Below are 9,631 nucleotides of genomic sequence, written 5' to 3'. Positions count from 1 at the left end.
TTTACCACAGATGTTAGGGGTAGAGACATGGGCATCCATCAAGCTCATTGTCACAGAGCTTCTCATCCCCTTTTATGACAAAACATCCCCAAAACGAACCTGGGAACAATAGCTCTGGTTTCTCAGTTACCAACTCTAGCAGGTCAATGGCTTGTATCTTAGCCTCCGGCCCCCACAAAACGACTCATTGTCTCTTGCGGAGGAGAGTGACACGCCCACCCCCTTCCATCCCTCTGCTCCCAACCCACATGAGTGCTTTGTCTCCTTTTGCTGCCTCATTGGAGCAGTCTGGTCCATTCAGGTAGGTTCAGGTGGGTGTTAATGAAGTGATGTTGGCTCTGTCCTAGGGAGCAGGGATGTTTTGGGCAACGCACAATTTCATATGCTATGTCTCTCACAGACGTTCATGTGGCTGACATGCACAAATACATTCACACACGATCAGTCATCTGTCATGGCAGACCACCAGGGGGACATGTCATGAGAACAGAGAGTCTGCTTGACATGATTTTACAAGATTGCAGTGTATCAAGGGAAAACGATGAGCATTGTGGTGGAAGGCACCATTTTACAGAAATCACCGACTCACTGACTCACTGAAATCCCTTACTCTTCACTGTAATGTAAACAGTGGGACACAGATGAAAGGTCCAATATTGTATAAGTAATTCTAAGTAATGTACAGTGGTGTCTGAAAATATTGTCAACCCTGATAAAGATGAGCAAAAATGACTGTGTAAAAAATTACTGTATAAAATTACTGTATAAAATAAATAATTAATATATTGTATTATCAGATTATTATATTTTTTCTTCTTATGCATCCTTATTTCGACACTAAACCCACCACTGGTGTGTGTGGCCAAAGAGCTCTATTTTCATGTAATCTATCTGACCATAGCACCGGGTTTCAAGCCAAGCGCCAATTCCGTTTAGCAAACTCCAGGTGTTTACATTTCTTGGATGACATCAAAATAGAACTCAGTGGTGGTTTTGGCGTTGAATTTAGAATGCATAAGCAGATAAAAAACCTGTAACTACAGTATAATAGCGGTGGATCGTTGATGATATGGGGCTGTTTTGCTTACATTGGTCCTAGGGCCCTTGTTAAGGTCAATGGAATCATTAACTTTACCCAGTACCAGGACATTTTAGCCAAAAACCTGGTTGCCTCTGGCAGGGGGCTGGAACTTGGCCGCAAGGGGATCTTCCAGCAAGACATTAACCCACAGCAAAATAGTTAATTTACCAAAACATCTACATTTGCAATGGCAATCTCAGACTCCGGACTTGAATCCCATTGAAAACCTGTGGTTTGAATTGAAGAGAGCAGTCCATAAGCGCAGGCGAAGGATATTAAGGACCTGGAAAGATTCTGTATTGAGGAGAGGTCTAAGATCCCTACCAATGTGTTCGCCAATCTCATATAACATTTTAGAAAAAGTCTGTGCCATTATCCTCACAAAGTGAGGTATTGAAAGGTATTGAAAACATCCAATATAGCTTAGTATTGGAATTATTTATTTTATACAGTCATTTTTGCTAATTTTTTATCAAGGGTGGCAATATTTTCAGAGCCCACTGTATATTCCTCCTCATTATCCTTCATTCACATAATGATTAGTAATAAACAAAAACACACACACACACACTCACAAACACACACATAAATCCTTGAGGGTCACTGTAGAGTCTTTGGGAGTAGCAATTTTCCCTTCTTTAATTATTAGTTTAGTGGTGGTATCATCTGTAGAATAAACTGGCAGAGATTGCATTGAATGCCAACAATGGGGGTAATAAACATTATTTATTTCTTAATGGTTACGAAATACAGAGCAACTATGCCTGAAGGAGCACACAGTTTTGAGTCCTCAGATGTTATCGCTATTAGATTTCTATGGTGGTTTGTTGCCTGAAGCCCTGTAGACTCCACTAAAGTACTGGGGGATTTGTTTTGGATTTAGAAGATAAGACAAATAGTGGAAGGGAACTCTTGTATTTAAAAGGTGTCCTTCTGACTTTGATGCTGGTTAACTTAAAGAAAGATCAAGTGTGATGTTGTGACTTATGTAATAATCACTACTTACTAGTTCTTCACAAACTTCTGAGGCCGGGGCCAAAAACTGAGGACAATATCAGTAATTTGTGAGTTGCTATTCCAAGCCTGTGCAATAGCTCTCTTTCTTCACAGCATCGAGCCTGACATCCAATTATAATAAATAGCCCGATTTAGGATAGAAGTGGCCAAAACAGAACAAATGAAAGCAGGAGACCACCATTAAACCACCTGAATCCATCACTTCCTGAACGAGGGTCACATGGGATTCAGCGGTATTCGAAGCTCCATTAGCAAGCCATACAGCGTTGGGGAATGAATGTGTTGCGCTTAAATGCTTCCCTCATTTTTCCCTTGATTCAGCGACTGATGAAATAACCCCTGCCAGCATTGCCTGATTGACTTTGCCTGTGAAGAGCAATTGATTGGTGGGGATTATCCAGCCAGGCCAGCGACTGATGAAGGAACACGACTGAGGCGTGTTGGCGTTGAAGCCCCCCCCAATAAGGTAACACTCCTATTAAGTTCCATCAGTTGCATTTTGCTGCTCTGAAAACATTACCCTATAACAGCTCTAAAACCTACATTGAGGAAGTTTCCTTTATCTTACTTCAAACCTAAAACCTTTTCAAATGTTCTGGGAATGTTCTGAGGCCCTTAAATCAATATTGAGTTGGGCACCCTTTACACCAGCTCCCTGAGTGCAGTAGCTGGGCTGTAGCTTCTATTCCCACTGGTGGCACATCAGCATCCCTTCCTGCCTGCTTGGCTTCATCATTGGACAACCTACAGCTACATAACCCTTCCGACGGGATTTGTAACACCTTTGCCGCCACCATTAGGCAAGTAAGCACCCTCCCACTTCATTTTGTCCTCCACTTCAATCAGACGGAACTTTCTCTCTCCTCAGAAAGCAGCATGTTTTTTTTGCCAAGCCTGGGGCTTCCAGCTGGACTGTGTAGGTAGCTGCTGAGGCGAACTGGGATAAACATTTAGTGTATCCGAGCAACCAGATTGTTTTTTAATGTGGTAGACTGCAGAGACTCAGACAGGCAGTGGGGTTAACTCGTCAATAAGGAGCCATGATCACATTTCCCTCCCAATTCAAGACCCAGTAAAAGTGTAAATATATTTCAACATCTCCAAATAATATATTACGCCCCCACACCACTAAAAATGGTCCCTCTGAGGAAGACATAATGATCGTTGTGCAGAAAATGAAAACATCCAGTATACAGTACAAGTCAAGTTTGACACACCTACTCATTCAAGGGTTTTTCTTTATTTTTTACTATTTTCTACATTGTAGAATAATAGTGAAGACATCAAAACTGAAATAACACACATGGAATCATATAGTAGCCATGAAAAGTGTTTGAGATTTGAGATTCTTCAAAATAGCCACCATTTGCCTTGATGACAACTTTGCACACGCTTCTCATTCTCTCAACCAGCTTCATGAGGTAGTCTGGAATGCATTTCAATTAACAGGTGAGCCTTGTTAAAAGTTGATTTGTGGAATTTCTTTCCTTCTTGATGCGATTGAGCTAATCAGTTGTGTTGTGACAAAGTAGGGGTGGTATGCAAAAGTTAGCTCTATTTGGTTGAAAAACCCTTGAATGAGTAGGTGTGCCCAAACTTGACTTGTACTGTATACTGGATGTTTTCATTTTCTGCACAACGATCATTATGTCTTCCTCAGAGGGATTATATTATGGCAAGAACAGTTATAAATAAGCAAAGAAAAATGACAGTCCATCATTACTTTAAGACATAAAGGTCAGTCAATGCAAAACATTTCAAGAATTTTTGGTTCCAACCGCCATGTCTTTGTGAGATGCAGAGTAGGTTAAAGGATGATCTCCGCATGTGTGGTTCCCACCATGAATCATGGAGGAGGAGGTGTGATGGTGTGGGGGTGCTTTGCTGGTGACACTGTCAGTGATTTATTTAGAATTCAAGGCACACTTAACTACCATGGCTACCACAGCATTCTGCAGCGATACGCCACCCCATCTGGTTTGTGCTTAGTGGGACTATCATTTATTTTTCAACAGGACAATGACCCAAACACACCTGCAGTGCTGCATCAGATGACCTTGCCTCCACAATCACCCGACTTCAACCCAATTGAGATGGTTTGGGATAAGTTGGACCACAGAGTGAAAGAAAGGCAGCCAACAAGTGCTCAGCATATGTGGGAACTCCTTCAAGACTGTTGTAAAAGCTGTCGTCAAAGCAAAGGGTTGCTACTTTGAAAACTCTTAGATATAAAATATTTTGCTTACTACATGATTCCATATGTGTTATTGTATAGTTTTTATGTCTTCACTATTATTCTACAATGTAGAAAATAGTACAAATATAGAAAAACCCTTGAATGAGTAGGTATGTCCAAATCCAGAGTCTCTGGTGGCGCAGCTGGCGCTGCAGTACAGCGCCCTTAACCACTGTGCCACCCGGGAGGCCCTGTGCTGTTTTTTAAACAGCAGAGATATGGTAGTTGTTCAAATCTGACCCCATTGTGAAATCTTGACTCCTTGTACGGTAACTTAAAGGCTGCCTTAAATGTAAACTATAAAGAGGTTGGCAATGCTATTGTGATAGCCTACTGTCTGCTGCCTCCAGACATGTCCCTGCACTTCTCCTCTGAATCCCTTCCCAGTTATTGGATTGTCAACCTCCTTGGAACACAGAATTAGATCAAGATCCCATGTAGATGATACATAGAAAATGCCCTTACATGTAATGGTTTGGTCCCGCTGTTCTGCAATTTATTCAATCCAACAGGGCTATTCTGCCACAGGGGATTTGGTTTATCCTGTTCTGATGCACTGTCATCGCTAGCTACTGAGACCTCGTCTCATTCATGCTCTGTTTACTGCTGAAAGATTATGACAGATTTTGTGAAGGCGCTAACTCAGGCTTCTTGCTGTCATAAAAGTAGTGAATTCTGGGAAACCGAATGAGGGGCTGATATGGATAGAACTTCTTCCAGTAAGTTCCCTGTCGTGTTTTGTGGACATCGGGCGGGATGCCAGATTTTATGAATAATTTTCAAACTGTTCCTTAATCAAAGGGATTCATTAGAGATAATATTAAGTGACATGAAACAGTTTCAGGCTGGTGCTGGACTGGAGTCAAAATAGACGATGAAAAGGTATCTTTTGTGTGTGAATTATTTGTGATTTGGCTTAGTGGCTATTACATATTTACCAGCTGGCATTTCTGTGACATTTCATTTGTCAGCGTTTCATAATTTGATTGATTGTGTAATGCCTCATTTCTTGTTTAATATCTAAATGTTAGATGTTCAGAACAATCTATTAATTAACACTCCATAAAGTTACCATCACCCACCACCAGATAAACAACTATTTTCGTATGAGGGTCATATATCAGAGAAGATCATATCCAAAAGCAATTTGCGGGGCCTAATATGATTAAAGATGAGAAAAGAGAGCATTTAGAGAGATGTAATAACAGACTATTCACTTACACAAGAAAGGCATGTCAAATATTTTGCTTTTGGTCTGCCCTTCCAAGAAAAAGAGAAAAATGTTGCAAATCCCAAAAACATGAATGTAGACATAATTACAATAGATGTACCCTGAAACAAAGTCAAAATATTTGAATAAGTGGCAATTATAATAGATACAAATCTTGTGAAATCCTTCTAATCCTTCTAATTTGCTATACAGCATTGTTTGTTTGATGTTCATCAGAGAAGCACAATGTTCTAGTAAGTAAATAACAATCACTGTCCTTCGTTTCTTTGACTCTACTTTGATTGGAAAATGACAGACAGCAGATGTGCCTCATGGGTCATCAATGACATCATAGTTGTGTAAGGAGCTCTTGTAAAGGCACAGGCTAAGTGATCGGATTCACACATCACGCAGACCAAAGCAAAGCAGGCCGCAAATGAGCCTGACTATTCTCCTAAGTTCTCTGAAGGAACTGTAATGACGTTATCTTTACAGCAGACTTGTCTGATCGGTAACAATGAACCTGGCACTTGAAGTTTTGTGACTCATTCCTGACGTTGGCACCGTTAGCTTGAGCTCTACAACTGTCAACAAACAAAGCACATCTGTCAAACCACTCCCTGAAGGGACACATTTGTACATTTTCGAGTATGGTCACAGTTGCCTGGCACCCACCTCCATGGTGACCAATATGGTGGGGTGATTTATTGAGAAAACAGCCTCTGTGCTTAACGACAACACTGCTCAAAAACAAATACACTTTTATCTGCAGATGCTACGTGAGTAGGCTCCACATCGCCCAGCTCCGTATACATTATTAACTCAAATTAAGATGTGCTCGCCAGACTTGCGGTAAGTGCTTGACCCTGTCTTGCTGGAGGCGGCCATCTCGTTGTGCTGCATTAGGGAGCCCAATTGATCCTGTCTGCTACTTAAATAAGGCCATCTCTGGACTAATGCACAGCAGCAATGTTAACATGGTGGAGTTCAGTCTCTTCGCTGTGACCCTCATTAACGCTCCCCTAACACCCCTAACACTGATGAGCTTCTCTCTCTTTCTTTCTTTCTCCGTCTCACTCTATACCCCATTGACACTTTTAAAGCTAACTTTCTGTCTCACCCTCTGTCTCTCTATTTATCTCTTGTTCTTGTTCTTCTTGCTCTTCTCGTTCTTCTTCTTGTTCCCCACTCTCTCTCATAGTCAGTGGAGCTGCTGTTGGTGAGACCACTAAAGTATTTCAGAGCGTAGTCAGTGCCATTAGAACCATTGAAACCCTTAATGAGCCTTTTCCACTCTAACAATTAGTTTGACCAGTCTCCTTCGTATGGAGGTGTCTATACGGCTCATGGGTGGTTTGTGCTTGTTGCTATAAACAGTTATTTAACAGTCTCCATGCTAATCATAGGCCAAATGCATATTATGGCCAAATTCATCAACATTATTTATTTACTTCCAACTGTAACAACAACTATATACCCATAACCATAAAATGGCGCCGGAAGAGATGGCCCCCGTTTTACGGTCTCCTAACCAATTGTGCTATTATGTGTTTTTTTTTCCGCGATATTTGTAAATTATTTTGTACATAATGTTTCTGCAACCATATCTTACGGAGGAAAAGAGCTTCTGGATATCAGGACAGCGATCACTCACCTCGGATTAGAAGAAGATTTCTTCAACAACAACAACAACAACAAGCAGGACTCAAACGATATTCTCCAAACACCCCACAGGGCAGACATCCCAATTATTCGCAAAAGGAAGCGGCACAGAGGACGAAGAGCCCGGATGTCTCGTCCGGACCCGCAGAAGACATCTAGGAAAGCTGCCGTTACCGTCAATATTACTCGCCAGCGTGCAATCATTGGACAATAAACTAAGATCACAAATATCCTACCAATGGGACATCAAAAACTGTAATATCCTATGCTTCACGGAATCGTGGCTGAATGACAACATGGACATTCAGCTTGCGGGATACACGCTGCACCGGCAGGATAGAACAGCACAGGTAAGACGAGGTGGGGCGGTTTGTGCATATTTGTAAACAACAGCTGGTGCACAAAATCTAAGGAAATCTCTAGATTTTGCTCGCCTGAAGTAGAGTATATTGTGATAAACTGCAGGCCACACTACTTGCCTAGAGAGTTCTCAGCTATACTTTTTGTGACTGTTTATTTACCACACAGACAGATGCTGGCACTAAGACCGCACTCAGTCAGCTGTATAAGGAAATAAGCAAACAGGAAACCACTCACCCAGAGGCGGTGCTCCTAGTGGCCGGAGACTTTAATGCAGGGAAACTTAAATCAGTTCTACCAAATCTCTATCAACATGTTAAATGTGCAACCAGAGGGGAAAAAAATCTAGATCACCTGTACTCCACACACATAGACGCGTACAAAGCTCTCCCTCGCCCTCCATTTGGTAAATCCGACCACTACTCTATCCTCCTGATTCCTACTTACAAGCAAAAACTAAAGCAGGAAGCACCAGTGACTCGGTCTATAAAAAAATGGTCAGACGAAGTAGATGCTAAACTACAGGACTGCTTTGCTATCACAGACTGGAACATGTTCCGGGATTCTTCTGATGACATTGAGGAATACACCACATCAATCACTGGCTTTATCAATAAGTGCATCGAGGACGTTGTTCCCACAGTGACTGTACGTACATACCCCAACCAGAAACCATGGATTTCAGGCAACATTCGCACTGAGCTAAAGGGTAGAGCTGCCGCTTTCGGGACTCTAACCCGGAAGCTTACAAGAAATCCCGCTATGCCCTGCGACGATCCATCAAACAGGCAAAGCGTCAATACAGGGCTAAGATTGAATCATACTACACCGGCTATGACGCTCGTCAGATGTGGCATGGCTTGCAAACTTTTACAGACTACAAAGGGAAGCACAGCCGCGAACTGCCCAGTGACACGAGCCTGCCAGACGAGCTAAATCACTTCTATGCTCGCTTCGAGGCAAGCAACACTGAGGCATGAATGAGAGCATCAGCTGTTCCGGACAACTGTGTGATAACGCTCTCCGTAGCCGACGTGAGTAAGACCTTTAAACAGGTCAACATACACAAGGCTGCGGGGCCAGACAGATTACCAGGACGTGTGCTCGGGGCATGTGCTGACCAACTGGCAGGTGTCTTCACTGACATTTTCAACATGTCCCTGATTGAGTCTGTAATACCAACATGCTTCAAGCAGACCACCACAGTCCCTGTGCCCAAGAACACGAAGGCAACCTGCCTAAATGACTACAGACCCGTAGCACTCACGTCCGTAGCCATGTAGTGCTTTGAAAAGCTGGTAATGGCTCACATCTACACCATTATCCCAGAAACCCTAGACCCACTCCAATTTGCATACCGCCCAAAAAGATCCACAGATGATGCAATATCTATTGCACTCCACACTGCCCTTTCCCACCTGGACAAAAAGAACACCTATGTGATAATGCTGTTCATTGACTACAGCTCAGCATTCAATACCATAGTACCATCAAAGCTCATCACCAAGCTAAGGATCCTGGGACTAAACACCTCCCTCTGCAACTGGATCCTGGACTTCCTGACAGGCCGCCCCCAGGTGGTGAGGGTAGGTTGCAACACATCTGCCACGCTGATCCTCAACACTGGAGCTCCCCAGGGGTGTGTGCTCAGTCCCCTCCTGTACTCCCTGTTCACCCACGACTGCATGGCCAGGCACGACTCCAACACAATCATTAAGTTTGCAAACGACACAACAGTGGCCTGATCACCGACAACGACGAGACAGCCTATAGAGAGGAGGTCAGAGACCTGGCCGGGTGGTGCCAGAATAACAACCTATCCCTCAACATAACCAGGACTAAGGAGATGATTGTGGACTACAGCAAAAGGAGCACCGAGCACGTCCCCATTCTCATCGACGGGGCTGTAGTGGAGCAGGTTGAGAGCTTCAAATTCCTTGGTGTCCACATCAACAACAAACTAGATTGATCCAAACACACCAAGACAGTCGTAAAGAGGGCACTTACAAAGCCTAATCCCCCTCAGGAAACTAAAAAGATTTGGCATGGGTCCTGAGATCCTCAA

This window comes from Oncorhynchus mykiss, chromosome 2 (genome assembly GCF_013265735.2).
Source record: "Oncorhynchus mykiss isolate Arlee chromosome 2, USDA_OmykA_1.1, whole genome shotgun sequence".
In the NCBI taxonomy this organism is placed as follows: Eukaryota; Metazoa; Chordata; class Actinopteri; order Salmoniformes; family Salmonidae; genus Oncorhynchus; species Oncorhynchus mykiss.
Note: the sequence above shows the minus strand (reverse complement) of the source record.